Genomic DNA, 20,386 nt, shown 5'->3' with positions numbered 1-20,386 from the left:
GCCTTTTTGTTAATTGAATTAGGGGGAAACTCTAACCCTTCGAAAATCGATTTGGGCGTTTTTGCATGGCCCATTTTCGAGTTAAATTGATGATTGCATTAGGTTAGAAAACTGTTTAGGAGTATAGGGGTCATTTTAGTTTGCATTTTGGTCCCCATTCTCGCACTCTAGGAGCATAAAACGTGAATGAGACGAAAGTTCATCTTATTTTACAATGTCGTGTTTGTTTGCTTGAGTCATGTGCCCCATTAGGTTGCATTGTAGTCGGGGAAGACCGTCATTGCCATATTGGATCCTCGTTGGGCGTTGTGGGCAAAATTTGAATTTTTTCCCTTTTCAGACAGTCTTATGCTGACGAAATAAGCGTTTGTTTGAGCCGGTTTGTCTTGAAATGGACCCTAATTGTAGTTTAGGTCACTTTGAGACGTGATTAAATCACGTTGTTTTGTTGTGGTCGTAATTTGAATTTTTGACCTGCTAGTGCCCTAATTGGCGTAAAATTACCTTTTTTGAGCTGTGAAAAATACCCAGTTATGTCGGGAATTTTTTGCTTGTTTTGCGGACCTTGTGTGGTCTGGAAGTGTTGGGCGGTTTTTGTAATTTTTGTCGTTGTTTTGACTCGTCTTTTACATGAAAAGAAGGACGAGTCGGGTTTTTTGTGCGATTTTTGTGAAGTGTTTTGTTGGATGGGTTGGGGCGGGTTTGCCCTTGTTTAGTTTTGCATTTGCAGGTGATTTTGTTTTTTTTTGGATTTTGTCCATTTTGTGTCGTCGTAATGCCGAAATTTCGGCTGACGTTTTTGTTTTGTCTTAATTTCAGGTGAGTGTTCTGGGGCTTCTGGGTCCACTGGGTCGATGGCCGAGGCCTTAGAGCTCTTGTTTAGAACTGCACCGGTTAGTACTCCGGCGAGTGTGCCCGAGGTGGTGGTGGAGGACGCTTCCGAGGAGGGGGCCACCGAGGAGGTCGTTAGAGCCGAGGGAGCTGTAGGGGCTCGAGTGGAATCAGTCATTGAGACTGCCGGTGCTGAGGGAGCCACAGAGTCTTGAGAGGAGCCCGTTGTTGGGGCCATTGGTGCTAAGAGGGCTCGGTCAGGGTCCGAGGCTGGTTCCTTTGGGAGGAGGGTTAGCACTAGGAGGAGGGGTCATCGGCCCTATAGACAGGGGCTCCAGAACGTTTTCTGGATCATTGAGAGGTGTCCTCTTCGTCTGGTGCAGTCTCGCGGGGTGAAGAAGCAGAAAGAAGAGACGGAGGCCGACGACGTCTTCGTCGATAGTTGGGAGGCTAGGCGGGTTCAGGCTCCTCGAGGGCTGAACCTGCGGGCGGCGCCTGCTTGGGCCGAGGGGTTTGACGGTAGCTAGTTGTTGTTGTAGCTCGACACTCACATCTCCTACTGTGCGCACGAGGGCTTGGTGAGTCTGCTGCTTTGTCGAGCCTTTGTTGTTTTTATTATTTCAGACCTAAATAGGCGTTCTTATTATGTTTGTTTCCCAATTTCAGGAGATTGCTACCATGAGGTTTTTCTCAGGCTTTTCGACTTGCATGGGCTTTTAAGACGTTCTCCGAGCCGGTTCGAGGGCGTTGATAGAGAGGTCGGCTATGGGGCTGCTGGTTGCTGCCTGGCGCGAGATTCGCGGAGCTTCGATTAGGTTGAACCTGTGTTTGATTCGCGCCATGCTGGATCGTTACTGGAACACGACGTCGTCGTTCTACATGTAGTTTGGGGAGGTCGGTATCACTTTGGAGGACTTAGCCATGCTATCGGGCCTTCCTTGTGGCGAGACGCCTGTTCAGTTCCTGGAGACGCCGGAAAGAGTATCTTTTGTCGTGATCACGGGCTTGATCGGCGATGTTTTACCTCCGCCGACCAACATCACTCCTTTCCTGATAGCGAACTCCTATGTGAGGGACCACTTCAGAATAACGGTGACTGGCTTTGTTTTGACGCCGTTGGCGAGTCCGAAGGCTGAGGCTAGAGCTGACGCACATGAGGCGCGGTTGTGGTTGTGGTACTTCTTGGGTACCACGTACTTTGGTGACAAGGGTGAGCGCTTGTCAACCAAGGTACTTCCTTTGTTTGCTGACCTAGACGCCTTAGGTTAGTACGACTAGGTGATGCCGGCTCTGGCGCGTTTTACCCGTTACTTGCACGCCGTTGTTCATCCGGAGACGACGGAGGACGGGAGTTCTCCCACTTTGGTTGGTTCCGGCCTCATCTTGGAGGTACGACCGTTTTTATGGTTTTTTATTTTTATTTTTATTTTTTGATTGATTTTTGAGTTTTGGCAATTTTTTGAAAACTTGGCTGATTTGTGGTTGCTGTGTTTTGTGTTACAGGCGTGGTTGTTTGCTTACTTCGTCCCCTTGTGCCCGAAGACGACGGGTGACGTGTCTTCGGTTTACCCAGCTATGAGGGGTTAGACGGTGGCTCGGAAGAAGTCCATCAAGTCGACCTATGAGGACTGCAGGCGTCGGGTGAACGCCCTCCGGGTTGGTGATGTAAGTCATTGTTTCTTACCGGTGGAGAGCACTTGCTGGTGACCCGGCTGCGAGGGAGTCTCGGCTTGCGCAGGTGCTTTTTGTTGGTTGTTTTGTGTGTTTTTGTGTTGCCTTTCACGTTTAGATATTAACGATCTCTATTGTATTTTGCAGAGTACTGCGGATCCGGCGGAGCTTGCTCGGGTCCGTGCTGAAGAGGATATGGCGAGGTCGATGATCCAGGTACAGGAGCTGGGGCCCATCAGTCGGGACCAGGAGTTGAAGCGTCATGAGGACGAGATGTGGAGATTGCCTCTCTTAGGGCTCAATTGGCCGAGGTGGAGGAGTTTCGTGTCACGATGGAGCAGGAGACATTGGAGAGTTCTCCTATGAGGGGGCCGGAGCAGGAGGTGGTGTCTGGTTTGCCTGTGACTCCTCGTGAGACCGAGACTGGCCTGTCGGGAGGCGTTGAGTAGTTGTAGTTGTTCCTCCGTGTTTTTGGACTTTGGCTTGTATATGTATACATTTTGCGTGAGGCGGTTTGTATATATGTGTTTTTAGTTTGTAGTTTATTGTGTTTGGCTTTTTTGTGTTGTGTTTCGGAGATGCACGGTCTGCGGCTGATTCCCTATTTGCTTCGGCATTTGTTCCTGCATCGTTAGTGTAGAAAACAGCCAACAGGTAGCACATATGTAAACACACAAAAGCATTTGAAAACAAAAATAACCCCGATGACTCGAAGTTAAAATTTAAGTTGAAAAGAAATTTTGAAAATTCCGCGACAAATCGTTACGTTTGGATTTTCCAAATGAAATTGTTTTTGAAATTTCGAGCAATTAGCTCGTGTTTGAATTAAATTGCATCGAGTTTTGCTGAAAATTGATTTGCGACTCAAAAAACTAAAACTAAAATCGTCACGGATGAATTTTAAAAGTGATTTTGCGAGCATGTTCGATTTTTGTGAGATCAAGCCTCGGATTTGCAAGAGTTTGAATTTTTTGAGAAAAATTGACGTCGTGTTATCAATTTTGATTTTTGTGGAAAATGCGAAAAAGCGAAAAATTTTCGGAATTTCGACAGACATGGAAACGATCCGTCGCGGATCGGGGCGACTAGCCCTTCCCCCCTTAAAAAAAGAAAAGAAAATCCGTATGCTTAAAGCTGCGTCATGGAAACCATGCCGGATTTCGTGAAACGCGAAAACAAGGAAATGTGAGTGTGAGAAAACACAAAAATTTCCGGATAGGCCTGAAGAGGCACGAGCCTTGAGGCGAGAAATTCTAGGTGAAAAGAAGAAAGACAACCTGATAGGGGCAAATCAAGGTGCGGATCCTGAGAACCAGCCTAAAGAGGTGCGAGGCCCTGGGCGATGCAAGTGAGCTTCCTCTTTTTTCGGAAAAAAGCACTGATTGTTTTGTATAAATAGAGACGTTTGTGCTTCATTGTTTCATCATCCGAAACACGAAAAACATCTCTACGAAAACCTTTCTTCTTCTTCCACAAAGTAAATCATGGATACTTTCGAAAATAGGTTGCGACATTGGTGTCGGGATTTATCTTCTCCCGAGATGTATCAACTCGTTGTAATGGGAGTTGGTCAATTGTTGGTGCTTCATCAAGTTAAGGTGAAATCCTCGTTCCTTGAAGCATGCTCTCGGTTTTGGTATTCAAAACATCATGTTTTCGTTTTCCCGAAAGGTGAAATTTTCCCTCTTGCCGAAGAAGTGGGCGCCATTGGAGGGTGGCCGGGTTGTACTCCGGTGCTTCCTCCGACTTGGTTGTGTTACAAAGAGAAGTTTTGTTCAATGTTGGGCTTGTCGACGACCCAAGTGAACTTTCTCCTCGCTCCTCATGGTGTGGATATGTTGGCTCTCATCAACATCTTCTCAAACCGGTTGGATGTGAATGTCTCGTAGGTGACTAGGAGAAGGGCTCTTGCCTTTTGACTAGTGCATGCGTACCTCCTTGTCGATGCCTTGAAGAAGGAGGGGTCAAGATGGTATGGAAGCATGACCCTTGCACATGTGGTTGAGCAAATAGAGCACAGATGGGATCCATCGTGGTTGGTCCTTGGCGAGATCATTCAAGCTTTGGATAAGAAGGGCTCCTGTAGAGAAGCTCCTTCGTTCGGATCTCCAAATATCCTCCAAGTGTGGCTCTTGGAGAGGCTAAGGTATGTAGAGCCTCCGGTTGATTCTTCTTCTTACTCATTCTGTCACCTTACTATGAGGAAGAAGTTGTATTCGGATAGTTTTGCATCCACCGAAGCCTATTGGACCTCAAGATTGGTGGAGGAGGGTGGTCCTCATATCCATCGGGTGGTGCCGTTGTGGCACTTGAGGTCCTTCACGAGGTTGCCCGCTTCGACCGCTAGTTCTCATTCTTTGATAGTGGTGGGCTTAAAGGTTGCTTCCTTCATTTATCCCGAAAGGCTTATGAGGAAAATGGGGCGTCAACAAAAGGTTCCCGCTCAAGATACTCTCGTCCAAGAGAGTGTTTTCTGAAACTCCGAGCTTGTGGAGGTGTTCGAGAGGTGGTGGACCACTCGGCCGACTTGGGAGGTACCAAACCCCGTTGCCACAACATGGGTGACTCCCTCTTATGTCAAGTGGTCAAGACCTCAAACCTTGGAAGAAAGGTCAATGTTCCGCAAAGATGAAGTCAATGACTTGAAGTATAGGGAAGTTGGCAAAGCCAACCGTGCCTTCTTTGACGACTTTCCCGATGACATTAGCCCGGATGTAGTGAGGCCACCGAAGAGTAGGAGCTCGGTTCCCAAAGAGATGGTAGGCCGTGTATGGGCTCGGCTAGGACTGAGTATAGGGTCATGAAAGAGACCGGAGGCCGTCGCCGTTGTAGATCCGTTGAGGATCCGTTCCGAAGTGGAAGTACATGTTAGGCGGGCCAACAAGAAGAACTAGGGGAAGATTTATCCCGAGGGAAAAGGCAAGGGTAGAATGGAAGAATGAAGACCTCCATTACCCGTTTTATATTATGTTGTAATAGTGTTGTGTGTTTTTATTATGTTGTACTAGCTATGTATTGTGTATTTTGTGCTAGTTTTACTATGTGAGATGTCTTAGTCGACACTCTAGCTTGGCAAGTTGTGGATTTGCTTAGCTTTATTTGTTGTCAAGTTTGTAATCCTTCTCATTATTAATTAAATAAGAGGATTGCTTGTGTCGAAAGAAGTTGTGAACGCTTGTTGCTTCTTCCATCCATTTTGTAAAGGCAATTCGGTTTGAATTATCCTAAACATTTCACCTGTGAAGGGGGATTTTGTGGGAAGGGAAAAGGCTTCTTTTTCTTGTATTTTTTGTAGAAAGGGGAATGTTTTCCCCTTTTATTTGTTTTGAAGTTGGTATGGGTGATTTTTTATTTTTTATGTGGGGATGGTTGTATCCTTCTTGTGTAAGAAAGGATTACCTACGTATCCACCTAAACAAGTGAAATCAAACCATACTCGTAGTTCAGGTGTCTTGTTAATTTTTTTTTTTTGGGTGTTGTGGTTGTATCCTTCTTGTGTAAGAAAGGTCTGCCTACGTATCCACCTAAAGAAGTGAAATCAAACCATGCTCGTAGTTCGATCAGGTGTCTTGTTAATTTTGTTTTTTTTTTAGGTGTTGTGGTTGCATCCTTCTTGTGTAAGAAAGGACTGCCTGCGTATCCACCTAAAGAGGTGAAATCAAACCATTCTCGTAGTTAAGGTGTTTTGTTTGAGTGCAAATGGATGTTTGCCTTTAACAGATCAAAGGCTGTTCGAAACATGGCAAGGTGTCGTAACTTAGACTCGATAAAACATGCAATTTCAAATCAGAACGCGTTGAGGAATTGACTTGAAAGGGATATTTGTTGTCACTAGTTATGAAACTAGGGAAAGGTTTGTTGGTTACTAGGGTTCAAGGGTAGTATTTCTTGAGTTGGTCTAGGTTGTTCGGGTTTGTGAAATTCTCCCCGTCTAGGTCACTGGTCGTGATATTGTCTCGTCGTCAAAGCTATCAACCAAAACAATATTTGTATCTCTACAAACTACTCTATAGTGCAGTGGTAAGTAAAGGTCGGATCTCAAGGGACGGGTATTGATTTAGGATTTTAATTGTAAGTAGTTTATGTCTTAGGGTGTCAGAAATTTGGGTTGAGAAGAGATGTAATCTAAACTAATCAACAAGATGAATGTAAATTAATGAAAACAAAGTAAAGCAATTAAAGGGGTTTGTAAACAATCGATTAAAGGCACTAGGGTGTCATGGGTTCATAGGGGAATCATGGAAATGGACCATACAAACATGTTCTCAAATAGATGCAAGCAACTTATTGTTGTGATGGAATCGAGTTAGTGTATATCCTACAATTCCTAGGAAGATCTAGGTCCCGGAGCCGAGTCGATCAAAACTTTACAACACCTACAAGTCGACTTAGTCTCTTCCTATTCAACTCTATGCATGGTCTAACAAGGCTCGAGTTTGTTTATATCTTACAAGCCTCATTGAAAAGATAAGATATGGGTAAAAAATGCAAGGTTTCATAGTCTAGCCTTTCATCAAACATAACATGTGCATGGGTTGAAATCACAACAAGCACGCAAGTGATTATGAAAGCATATTAGATTAAGCATAGATCATTTCCCATGATTATTTCCCCTAATTCTCCCATTAACCCTAGCTAAAGGACTACTCACTGATGATCAAGTTTAACATGCTAATAAGGTTGTCAATCATACTAACAAAGAAAAACATGATGAATAAATGATGTGATTAACAATAATTAAGGAAAGGTGAAAAGAGATTATACCTACTTGAGATGATCCAAATAATAAATCAAAGATTAATAGAATTGAACTTGATGATTAATGGAAGGTTGTCAATCCTCCAATAAACCCCAAATAATCTTCGAATTACCCAACTAAAACTAAGAACAATTGAGAGAATTAAGGAAAGATTAAGATGTGATTAATATTGAAATGTCTATTACAACTTTGATTAGGACTAAATTAAGGGATTGATTATGATAAGATAATTCTAAGCTAGTACAATAGGATATTTATACTAAAATTAAGTACAATGATTAGGGTTACTAAGGGCTTAAATGACGATTAAGACCCTAAGAGAAGCTTAATAATTTGCAACTCCCGAGGGACATGCGCGGATTGAGTAGCAACTCCTCAGGGACACGCGCGGATTGAGCTGAAGCACGCTTGGTCCTATGAGGTGATCCGCTCGGGCTGACTGTCGGGACGCTCGGATCCTGGCTCTGGAACGCTCGGATCTTGGAACAGGGTTATTCTCTTGTTCTTTACTCCCTAACAATCCCTGGGAACTGTCTTAGGCAAGCACGGATCTTTCATCATTGCCCATTTCACTTAATTTATTTGCTTAGGCTTCTAGTGTTGGTCTCCTCTTCGATGCTTGGTCATTAGATGCGATCCATTTAGCTCCATAAATGTAAGGCTCGCAATCCTCTCCTACCAAGGACACAAAACCTCAAAGAATATGTAAAATGGGAAACTAAAGATAATAAATGACCCTAATAGGTGCTAGAAAGCATGGGAACGAGGTTAATTCAGGGACTAAATGTGCTCAAATATGAGTCACATCAAACATCCCCAAACCGAACTTTTGCTCATCCCGAGTAAAGAGGTGACTAAAACTATGACCTTTATTCAAGCTAACATACTAACATAGCCGATATGAGACAATTAGCGGGTCTTACTCCGCCCCTTCAACTCACAACAAGACACCCATGAGGTAAGATGCCTTCTTGCAAGGCAAGGTAGGGCTTGCCAAAATTGGTGATACATCCAACCATTAAGCACACAAAAGCAAGTAATGGATGCATCTACAAAAGAATAGCCACTTTCCTCATCTAAATGGCGGAAAATATCTAAGGGGGAACCAATCTAAGGGTACACACTCTATTATAGATATGGTTTCTTCAAATTACTAAGCCTAGAAGGATACCAACAAATCACCTCCAAGTTGTGTCAAGCTAGGGTACCTTTTTCCTCAATTGCTAAATGCTTTTGTCAAGAGTAGACTCCCTATGATGTTAGAAACACTGTAGGATCGCGGAATTCCCCTTTTTGCCTAGACAAGAAAAAGGGTCGTCCCCTCTCCACCATGCACAAAAGTGGAATCAATGGATAAAGGAATCAATAAGATTTTGAGTTTCATAGTGGGAGTTTGCTTTTGATTTTGTTATTGCCACCAATTTCTTGTGGCATTTGACAATTTTGAGAACAATTTCTTGCCATTCCTTTGATGTTTGGCATTTTGATACTTGGCCATTTTTTTGCAATTTTTGAACATTTTCAAAGTCACCCCAATTTGTAACGGGGGTGCTTTTATTGAATCATATGAGTTCTTATTTTTGTACTCCTCTATTCTTTGATGCAATTTTGTGCAAACTTCTTGATTTTCATTTTGATTCTTGAACTCAAATTAAGAATTTTTGTGCCCATTCCCTTTTTGTTGACAAAACATGATGATAGAAGTGGAAGATGGTTGCATGGTTTCAAGAGTCACCTTGAAATAAATGGTAGCCAAGGAGTCATCACATCACAAGATACTCTTGACTAGGCCTTAGTCCATGAGTCAAAGGATACTAGCATGACACATCCTAGGATGTTTTGGAGGTATTCTAATGAGCAAAGTCTCAAGAAGAAAAAGTATCTATAAGGGCCTTATATACACTTATCAAGCTTCCCAAATAGATGTTTTAACAAAATTTTCCTAAAATGCAACTACATTCCATGATGCAACTAGCATATATACAACCTAATGCAAATACTTCTATCAACTAGTTTGCTATATAAACTAAATGCACCTCCTAACAACACATTGGTTTGTACCGCATCAACCAAAATAAAGCCACATTATCATTAACATATAAAAGGAGGAAGGAGATTTGGAAAGATCATACCATGCGGTCTTCTATTTCCTTCATGCCTCGAATGTGGCGTAGTCGATCCAATGTGATAAGAGTGACAAATAAACACAAATATATACAATATATACAATTCTACACTATAAAGGAATGAACATGTTTTTGGATTTTTGAGAAATTTTTCAATTTTTATGAATTTTTCAGGAATTTTTCAATTTTTATCATTTTTGAATGCAAGGTTAAGTTAGAACTTCTCATCCCCACACTAGTATGGGCATTGTCCTCAATGGCCTATACGATAGGAAATTATGCAATGCAATCTACATGAATATGCATGATTTCTAAACTAATATGCAAACTATATGACATATAAAATAAGTGAATGCAATCTAATCTATCCTATATTAACTCGCATCCCTTGTGAGTGAAGTTCCCCAAACCAAACAAGACACAAGTGCTAGTGTAAAAAGAGGGTGAGTTCATGCACAAGGAATGGATGCAATGCATGAATTCTAATTGTCATTTTGGATTTTGCAAATGGGAACAAAATATGAGACACCTCAATAGAACCGAGGTGGGAGTCCTTTGAATGGTGCTAGGACTCAAAGCAAATGCTTAAGAAAAAGATTAAAAACATGATATAAAGACAAAGTTAAAGGAGGTGTAGGAAACTCACAATGGAATAGGTTGAAGTCAAGTAATCAACCCCGCACTTGTGGTATCCTCAAATAAGCCTTGTAAACCCTCAATTGTCGCTCATTGCGATATCTTCATCACCGGCCTCATCACCATCATCATCATCATCGGAATTATCATCACCATCGACCTCCATTGGACCAGAGGATTCACCAACTTCATCGTCATTGGAACTTGAACCTTGCTCTTCTTATTGGCATGAACCAATACCTTCCCCGTCTTTAACAACAACAACCTCATTTCCATTAGCCACCCGACTATCCTTTTCGGCATCTTGAGAAGTATTAGGGAATAACACTTCCTTATCCGCCCAACTAGGCAAAGGACATGAAGGATCAAGAAGTCATTGCCTAGCTAGATGAAGGAGTGGCGGATATTGGGCTCGATAAGTATTCACCCAGTCATCATAGGCTTCTCTATGCCTTTTTTTCATTAATTGGGTCAAGTAATCATTGTCTACCACAACATTAGAGCCACTTGCTTTAAACTCTTGGTAGGCAAAAGGATAGGGTGGAGTCACAATGGTAGAGGAGGAGGGCTTTGTAATTGGATCCCTTTGTTGCTTGATTATCGCCTCGGCTTCTTTGGAGACGGGAATGAGGTAGTTTGGTCTATGGGTGGAGATATGGCAAATCTTGGTGGGCAAGACAATGGACTTGGCTTCCTTGATGAGCCACTCATATTTGTTGTCAAGATTGTCATCCTTGACCTAATGAAACTTGTTGATCAAAGTACTCATGTCAAGAAGGTAGCTTCCCTTAACCGGTTTGTAGGTTTTATCTTTGTTGAACTCCGGGTTAAAGTATTTAGCTAACCTTGTTACCAAGCCCCTGTTTACAATAAAGGCCGCTCCCTCTTTCCCATTATCAATCTCTAGCCACCGGTCAATCAATAGTTGAAGAATGTTGTATTTTCGGGTGGACTTTCCATTGATATTCAAGAAGGACTCAAGGTAGACAAAGTCGAGTTCGGTGAAGTGGTTGGTGCCTTTCCTAGCAATCAAAGTATTGGCGACATATTTGTGCCAAGTTCTTATGCCCGGGTGGTGGACATACAAAGCATGACACTCCCGGAAGGACTCAAATTTTTGACCGGTTATAGCCTTCCAAAGGGGCGCGGCATCATATTTCAAGGGCGTTTTCTCAAAATGATCATATCGTACAAGACCAAACACTTTACCAAACTCACTCTTAGTCATTCTTCTACTCTTGTTCTCAAGCCGGAACTCAACATAATTTCGAGTCTTTATCTTGTATGCACTCCAGGAGCTTATGTACTCCATGGTCAATGAGGGGTAAGTCAATTCATCCATATCAAAGAGGGTAGTGAACCCCATGGACTCGAAAAATGCTCTAGTTTGCTCAAGGACATCCATCTTTTACAAAGTATCATGGCAAATAAACTTGGTAGCTACAACTTTCTTCTTGGCAAGGGAAAGAAATGCAATCCTATGTTTATCGGATAAGAAAGTTACCTCCGGAAAATTTGACAATTGTTCTATAACCGGAGTAGATGTGGTAGCTTCCTCAATAGGATTGACGGTTTCTTGGACTTCCTCCTTTGTTTGAGCCACTACCAAAGCCTTAGATGCTAGAAGAGCTTGTTGCCTCTTTGACAAATTTGGAGTTTTGGGTGCCTTAGTTCCGCCTTTAGTCCTTGCCATATATGCTCCTTATGAAATTGGTATCAACAAACCAAGATGTTCCTTGAATGCTCTTTGCTTCTTCAAACTTCAAACAATTCCTCAATCAATTTGGGTTTTTTGAAATTTTGCCTAAACCCTAGAAAATTGATTCAATTTGTGAGGAAATTTATGGTGTTTTGAGCACGCTTGGTCCTGTGAAGTGCTCCGCTCGGGCAGACTGCCGGGACGCTCGGATCCTGGCTCTGGGACGCTCGTCCTGAACTTAGGACGCTCGAATCTTGGGACAGGGTTCTTATCTTGTTCTTGGCTCCCTATCAATCCGTGGGGACTGTCATAGGGACGCACGGATCTTTCATCATTGCCCATTTCAGTTCATTTATTTGCTTAGGCTTCTAGTGTTGGTCTCCTCTTCGATGCTTGGTCATTAGATGCGATCCATTTAGCTCCATTTTGCTCCATAAATGCAAGGCTAGCAATCCTCTCCTACAAAGGACACAAAACCTCAAAGAATATGCAAAATGGGAAACTAAAGATAAGAAATAACCCTAATAGGTGCTAGAAAGCATGGGAACGATGTTAATTCGGGGACTAAATGTGCTCAAATATGATTCACATCAGTCTTTCAGTCTCACTGCGTCCCCCGAAAGTATTTTCTTGACCGGGTATGGCTCGGCCCGATTGGGTTTGAATTTCCCCCTCGGATCTACGGGTAATGGTGCTCGAACCGACTTGAGGACCAAGTCGCCTTCTTTGAAGTTCCTGGGTTTGACCTTTTTGGTGAATGCCCGTTGTATACGCTGTTGGTATAGTTGGACATTGTGCAAGGCGTTGAGTCGTCGTTCGTCTAGAAGCATGAGTTGTTCGAACCTTCGACGGGTCCATTCCACCTCGGGAACTTGACTTTCCAGTAGAATGCGTAGAGATAGAACTTCCAACTCTACTGATTGAATCGCCTCCATATCGTATGTTAGGTAGAAGGGTGTTGCTCCTGTTGGAGTTGGAATGGAGGTTCGGTATCCCCAAAGAGGGAATGGGATTTTGCTCGGCCAATCATGGTAATTATCTTGCATCTTTTTGATGATGGTGATAAGTGTTTTGTTTGCTACCTCTACGGCTCCGTTTGTTTGGGGACGATTGGGGGATGATCGATGTCGTTTGATTTTGTACTTGTCCAGCAAGGCTTGTGTTTCCGCTCGGAAGTGGGAGCCTTGGTCGCTGATAATTTCAAGGGGTACCCCATATCTGCAGATGATGTTGTCTTGAATGAACTTGGCCACCTGTTTGGCAGTCAAAACTGCATAGGACTGCGCTTCCACCCATTTGTTGAAGTTGTCGATTGCGACGAGGACAAAACAATGCCCCTTAGTGCCTATCGGGTTAACCTTTTCGATGATGTCGAAGGCCAAGATCGAGAAAGGCCAGGGTGATGTCATGGTGTATCAAAGGTATGGTGGTAGGTGTTGTATGTTGGCGAAGAATTGGCAGTTGTGGCAATGTTTGACGTAGTTTCTGCAATCGCCTTCCATGGTGGTCCAGTAGTAGCCTAACCGCATGATTTTTTGGGCCAGCACCATTGCGCTCATGTGAGGGCCGTATTCTCTGTTGTGGACCTTATCCCTGACTTTTTCGGCTTTATGGTGATCAATGCAAAGGAGAAGAATCCCCTGGGGTGTTCTTTTGTATAGTTGTTCTTGGTTTATCACAAATTGTGATGCAAGTAAACGGATGGCTCTTTGTCCTCTTGTATCAGAGTTTGGAGGGAATTCATTTTTGGTTTTATAGTTGAGGATGGCTTGGTACCAAGGTTCGATATGGTTTTCCTCGTCGTTGTTGATGGCGCAGGTGTGATCTGGCTCGCTCCTTCTCTCGACACACAGGGGCAACGATGTCATGTCGTCAGGTATGTTGACGAGCGCGACCAGTTTTGCTAGGGCATGAGCAAATTAATTTTCCTTTGTGGCAAGTGGAAGTAGTCGATTTGGTCGAAGAATTCGGCCTCTTGATTGATTTTTGCTTGGTAGGGTGCCAAGATGTAGCTTCGGATTTTTCATGATCCGGACACCTGATTGATGATGAGTGAGGAATCGTCGTGGACCCTTAATTTCTTGATGCAAGTCTTATGGCTGCTTGTAGGCCGATGAGGCATGCTTCATATTCGGCAGCATTATTGGTGACAGCGAAGTCTAGCTTGACTGAGATCGGAACATGTTCCCCTTCCGGTGATATTATAAGGATTCCTACCCCAAAGCCTCTTAGGTTTGATGCACCATCGAAGTATAGATCCCATGCGTCGGTGTCGGCACAAAGGATGTCTTTGTCAGGGAGTGACCATGTGTCGGTCGTTGGATCCTCGTTGATGGGATTTTCTGCCAGGAAATCGGCAACTGCCCTTCCCTTGATAACCTTCAGGGGTACGAATTTGAGGTCAAATTCGGATAGCATGAGTGTCCATCTAGACAGCCTTCCGTTTAGTATGGGATTTTTCGAAGATATATTTGACTGGGTCTATCTTGGAGTAGATGTGAACCGTGTAGCTGAGCATGTAATGTCGCAGCTTCTTTGTTGACCAAATCAGGGCAAGGCACGTCTTTTCCAGTTGGGTGTACCTTTTTTCGTATTCGATGAACTTCTTATTGATGTAGTTCGTCGTCGACTGTTTGTGCTAGTATTGCTCTCATGGCTGTGTCGGTGACAGTCAGATATATGGATAAGGGAATTCCTTGTTGAGGTTGCATGAGGACATGAGGTTTGGATAGGATTTTATCCTGTCGAAGGCTTTTTGACAATCATCGTCCCAATCGGTGTGATCGGAGGCGAGAAACTTCTTGAAGATTGGTTCGCAAATCATAGTGAGCTTGGCTATGAAGCGGCTGATGTATTGGACTTGACCGAGAAAGCCCCGAATCTCCTTCTCGTTCTTAGGTCGAAGCATTTGCTGAAGAGCTTTGATTTTGGTAGGATCAATTTCGATGCCCGTTTTGCTGACGACGTATCCCAAGAGTTTTTCGGAGGTGACATAGAATGCACACTTCTGAGGATTTAGTCTAATGTTGTATTTTCGAAGACGAGCGAAGAATTTCCAAAGGGCGCTGATGTGGCCATCCCGCTCTTTTGATTTGACGATCATGTCATCGAGATATACCTCCACGTCCTTGTGCATCATGTCGTGTAGGAGAGTGGTGGCGATTCTTTGGTAAGTTGCTCTGGCGTTGATTAGACCGAAGGGCATGACAGTGTAACAATATGTACCCCATTGTGTAGTGAATGCAGTCTTGTGCATGTCTTCCTCAGCCATTTTGATCTGGTTGTACCCAGCATACTCATCCATGAATGATAATAGGGTATGCTTGGTGGTGTTGTCCACCAGGATGTCAACATGTGGTAGAGGGAAGTCATCTTTTGGACTTGCTTTGTTCAGGTCTCTAAAGTCGACGCAAACCCGAATTCTCCCATCTTTCTTGGGCACGGGGACTATGTTGGCCAACCAGTCAGAGTATTCGGACACTTTGATGAATCCGGCTTTGAACTGTTTGTCTACTTCTTCCTTGATTTTCAGGGCGCATACGGCGCAACTTTTGTTTCACGGGTTTAGCTCCGGGTTTAATGGGTATCCTGTGCTCTGTAATCTCTCTATCGATCCCAGACATGTCTTTGTAGGACCATGTGAATACGTCCTTGTATTCGTGTAGGAGGTCGATGAACTGCTGTCTTTCCGAGGGGTCAAGGGTGGTCCCTATCCTAAGTTCTTGAGGTGTGATACGTGCTTTTTATATAGTCTTTTTGGTCTATTTCAGCACGTATTTCTATGCAGTTTTATACTGTTTTTATAGTATTTTGCCCCGAATTGGCTACTTTGGTTCGTTTTGTCCATTTTGTAGAAATGAACGTGAAAGTAGTGGAATCGTACTCTTTTTCGTCCTTTTTGCATGCATTTAGAGGCGACGGGATTTTTCCAGAGTGAGATACTACGTTTGGAAGCGTCATGGCACGGATTACGAAGCATTTAGGCGCGGACTTGAGCTGAAATGATGATGAAGTACTCGATCGAGCAGTTCTACCACTCGATCGAGTGGTTTTTACGTCCCAGGATGATCGATCGAGTAGAATTCTACTCGATCCTTAGCTTGCAGAAAGACGAGTTACTCGATCGAGTAACTTTCTACTCGATCGAGTAGATTTGCTGAGGTGTTTGCTCGATCGAGTGGTTTTAATCCACTCGATCGAGTGGTTTTGCTGTTATGGGCTTCTAAACAGCCCGTGTTATGTTTATTTCGCTAAACTTAATTACTTTGCTATTTAAGCACGCTTTACTAGGTCATTAGGATCTATCTTTTCATTATCTAAACTTTCTACTGTAAACTTTACTCCGTTGCTTATTTCCCTTCACTGTAACCTTGCTCTCAGATCTATTTTCGCTCGGATTTTGTGTTCTTTACGCCGGAATTCGCACGACTGTAATCCTTTCTCTTCCCTTAATAATAGTTAATCATTTGTTGCTTTAATCATTTGTTCTATTTCGATTATTCTTCTGCCCTAATTCCTCCTTAATGAATTTTATTGTTTATTTCATAATGTTTACTGCTGGAATTTTATCTGTTGTTAGTTTAATTAGCGACATGAGTAGCTAAACCCCTTTCATGTTGGGATTAGGGGATCTGCGGTAGGAATGTGACGATGTAGTGAATGAATTAGATGAATTGATTATAAGACTCTGTCACCATAGCAATTTAATTGTATTTATTCGACTTAGTTGAGTGCACACTTCTGAGTCATCCTTTAACCTGGCTAAAATTAATCCTAGATCGAAAGATTGGACTAAATAGGCCTGCTATGAACAGTAGACTACCCTGACGAGAATGAAAATTAAGTTAGTGGTAATTTAGGATAGAAAGTGGACCGAAAGGACCTTTCAATATCCGTCTTACATTAATTCGTATGAGTCATTTACAGCTGAGTCACTGGACTACCGTAGTGAACCGAAATCCTGACATGTCCCTCTCTATCTGATAGTTTAATCTTATTTCTTGCTTTTACTGCTCTTACCCTTTATCTCTCTTTTATTTAAAACTCGTAGTGTAGATAACAATTCAACCAACCCCCCCCCCCCCCTCATTTGTGACCAAATAGACGGACTTCTACAGATATCTTGCCTCCCTGTGGAGATCGACCTGACTTCCCTAGCTATATAGTTAGTTTAGTTAGTTTATTTTTGGCAGGTACACGACAGACATGTCAAATTTTGGCGCCGTTGCCGGGGAGGCAATTGCCCTATTTGTTTTCGTTCCGTTTATTTTATCCGTCTCAGGGAATTTTTATTCCTTGAGGCCGTTCTTATTATTTTCTTTCAGTGTTGTTTATGGCCAGGTCAGACAGGTTTGAATTAGTTTCAGCTGATTTAGAGCCAGAGAGATTATTCAGGCATAGACTCCGTCTACAGAGAAAATCACGAAAGGAAGACTTGAGTACTTTCGAGCCAGAGCTACATCACTCTCTTTTCGAAGACAGTCCGATTTCTACAGTAAAGATGCCTAAGCTTTCCAGTCATTTAGTGCCTAAAGCATCCTCTATTCCGAAGGGTTTCAATCTCTAGACTGAGGATGGGAATACATTCGACATTCGTCCTTCTTATATCAATATGGTGGAGAGAAATATTTAAAGAGGTGTGGCAGGTGAAGATCCGAGGAAGCATATGGAGACCTTTACCGATTACTGTTCTACTATCCCCGCCACTAAGGGGGTAACTGGTCGGACTATTTTCGGAGCTATATTCTATTTTTCGGAACAATTGTCGTTGGAAGCACCTAGACCAAAACACAATTTATAACTTCACAAACAACTCTACTATAAGTCAAGAGGCAAGTAAAGGTCGGATCCCAAGGGACGGGAATTGAAATGAGATTTCTATTGCAACTAGTGGTGTCTTATGGGTGTCACAATTTTGGTTGATGTAGAAGGTCACTAAACTAAACAGCAATGAAAGTAAATAAGCAAGATGAATTGAAAGGGTTGTAAACAATTGATAAAAAGCACTAGGGTGTCATGGGGTCATAGGGGATTCATGGGAATTGACCATACAAACATGTTCTCAAATTATAAGCAAGCAATTATTGTTGTGATGGATTGAGTTGGGTTATATCTTACAATCCTAGGAAAGTTTGGGTCCCGGAGCCGAATCGATTAGATTGTACAACACCTACAAGTCGACTTAGTCTTCCCTACTCAACAACATGCATGGTCTAATGAGACTCGATTTGTTTTATGTCTTACAAGTCTCATTGAAAAGATAGGTGATGGGTAAAAAATGCAAGGATTCATAGGCTCACATTTCATCAAACATAACATGTGCATGAGTTGAGATCAAAACAAGCAAGCAAATAAACCATGAAAGCATATTAATTTAAGCATGAATCATTCCCCATGTTGGTTTCCCCTAATTACCCATTAACCCTAGCTATAAAACTACTCACTCATTATCATGTTGAACATGCTAGCAAGGTTGTCAATCATACCAACAAAGTGAAACATGATGAACAAATGAAAGTAATTAGCAATAATTAAAAGGGGATTAAGAGAATGATACCTACTAATGATTTCAATAATAAAGCAAGGAATAATAGAAGTACTTGATGCTTGATTGAGAGGTTGTCAATCTCCCAATAATAACCCAAATAATCTTCAATTACCCAAAATAAAGGATGAACAAAAGAGAGATTAAGGAAATAAAACTTGTATTAAAACTTGATTAATTGTTGATTACAAAACTAAAGAGAGATTTGATTGATATTAACTACTCTAAGAATTGATAAGAAGAACATGCTCTTCTAATTAGACTAATGGGGTATTTATAGTGGAAATTAGGTGGATGCATTAGGGTTAACTAAGGGCTTAAATGACGATTAAGTCCCTACTTAGGGAAACGCCGGTATTTTCTGAAGGAAGGGCATCTTTCTTGAAGCTTGAGGAAACGGATGTGCGCTGTCTTGGAATCCGTGCGTCTTAGGCACGGGATGGCCGGATTCCTGAGTCTCTGCCCGGGCGTCTTTGGGAGAAGACGGGCGTCTTCTAGGTGCTGCTGCCCGGGCGTCTTTGGTAGAAGACACACGGATTGTGGTCCTGGGGACGGGCGTCTTCAGGGGAAGACGGGCGGATTGTTGCTCAGTCGTGTTTCTTCTTCTTTTCTTCCTTTTTCTTCATAAAATCCTTGGGGATTTCCTTGGGGATGCAAGGATCTTTCCTCATCATTGCCCAACTACTATAATATGTACAAAGGCCTTCTAATCTTGTCTCTCCTTGATGCTTGGTCATTGGATTCAATCAATTTAGTCTCATTTTGCCATGAAAATGCAAGGTTTGCACTCCTTTCCTACCAAGGACACAAAACCTCAAAGAATATGCAAAACAAAGAACTAAAGACAATAAATGACCCAAATATGCACTAAAAAGCATGGGAATAAGGCTAATTCGGGGACTAAATGTGCGCTAATTATGGTCACATCAGTAACTCAAGACAAGATTAAGGAAGTTTTATTTCCTTTCTCTTTAGCTGATTCAGCCAGGGAGTGGTCGATCGACTGACCGCACAAACATTGAGTTACAGATTGGGAGTCTCTTGCTCTTGCATTTTACAAGAGATATTTCCCTCCACAACGCACCAACCTGCTGAGGGCCAAGATTACCAGTTTCAGACAGGCTCCCGATGAAAGTTTCTATGAAGCATGGTCACGATTCAAGAAGTTGGTGAGGTCTATTCCTCACCATGGTTTTGACCCATGGTTTCTAGCTAATCAGTTCTACAATGGGCTGTATGACGACCACAGAGCCATACTTGATGCGGCATCTAGTGGGAGATTTCAGGATAATACTGATGATGATAAGGGGTGGTCACTTATTGAGGAGATGGCGAATCACAGTGCTGAGTATGGAAACCCGAGGGATGGGATAAGAACAGTTCATGCAGTTGATAAGCAGGTTTTGGCTCAGCTGGAGACCATGAATGCTAGATTTGACAAGTTGGAATTACAAGCTACTGGCAGCCTCAGACAGTCCATGTTCTTACTAGAGGAGACACCGTTTCATGTGAGAGATGTGGGAGTAATGATGGCCACACTTCTGTTGGCTGTCTTGTTGACAAGGAACAAGTCCTTGCCTTTCAGCAATATAGGCAAGGAGGGGGTTCCTATTACAATAATCAAGGGGCAGTCCATCCCAATTTGAGGTGGACTAGTCAGAATGTGCTCAATCCTACTCCTCCTCCGCTTTGCGACCTTATGTTCCTCCACATAAGAATCAACAAGGCTTTCAAAAGCCTCCTTCCTTTACTCCTCCTAACCACGGTGCATCATCTTTCGGTGGGGTGAGTGAAATTGGTGAGCTTAAGTCCATGTTGCAAGCTTTTACAAAGCAGTTTCAGCTGAGTGATCAACAGAAAGATGCGTCCATAAAGGCACTTGACACTCAAGTTGCCTAACTAGCCATGAATAGATCCTCAAGAAAGCAGGGTTAATTATCGACTCAAAATGAGAAGAATCCACATGAGACAGTAAATTTCATCACGCTGAGAAGCGGTCGTTCGTATGAGGGACCGGAAATGCAAAAATCAGACCCAAGGAATGCTAAAACTGATGGTGAACAGTGTTCTATCGAAGAAAGTGTGCTCACGGCAAAGCAAGTGCTCGATCGACTGGTTTC

The 20,386-nt window shown here is 42.8% G+C and overlaps 1 non-coding gene across 1 annotated transcript; it reads right to left on the bottom strand.

The window, feature by feature from the left end:
* Positions 1-19,354: 19,354 nt before the first annotated feature.
* On the bottom strand, positions 19,355-19,461 carry LOC141625366 (small nucleolar RNA R71). The gene has a single exon (XR_012535151.1). It is a non-coding gene; the product is annotated as a small nucleolar RNA R71 (small nucleolar RNA).
* Positions 19,462-20,386: the final 925 nt, after the last annotated feature.

This window comes from Silene latifolia, chromosome X (assembly GCF_048544455.1).
Source record: "Silene latifolia isolate original U9 population chromosome X, ASM4854445v1, whole genome shotgun sequence".
In the NCBI taxonomy this organism is placed as follows: domain Eukaryota; kingdom Viridiplantae; phylum Streptophyta; class Magnoliopsida; order Caryophyllales; family Caryophyllaceae; genus Silene; species Silene latifolia.
This window is presented reverse-complemented; position numbering and strand designations above follow the sequence as displayed.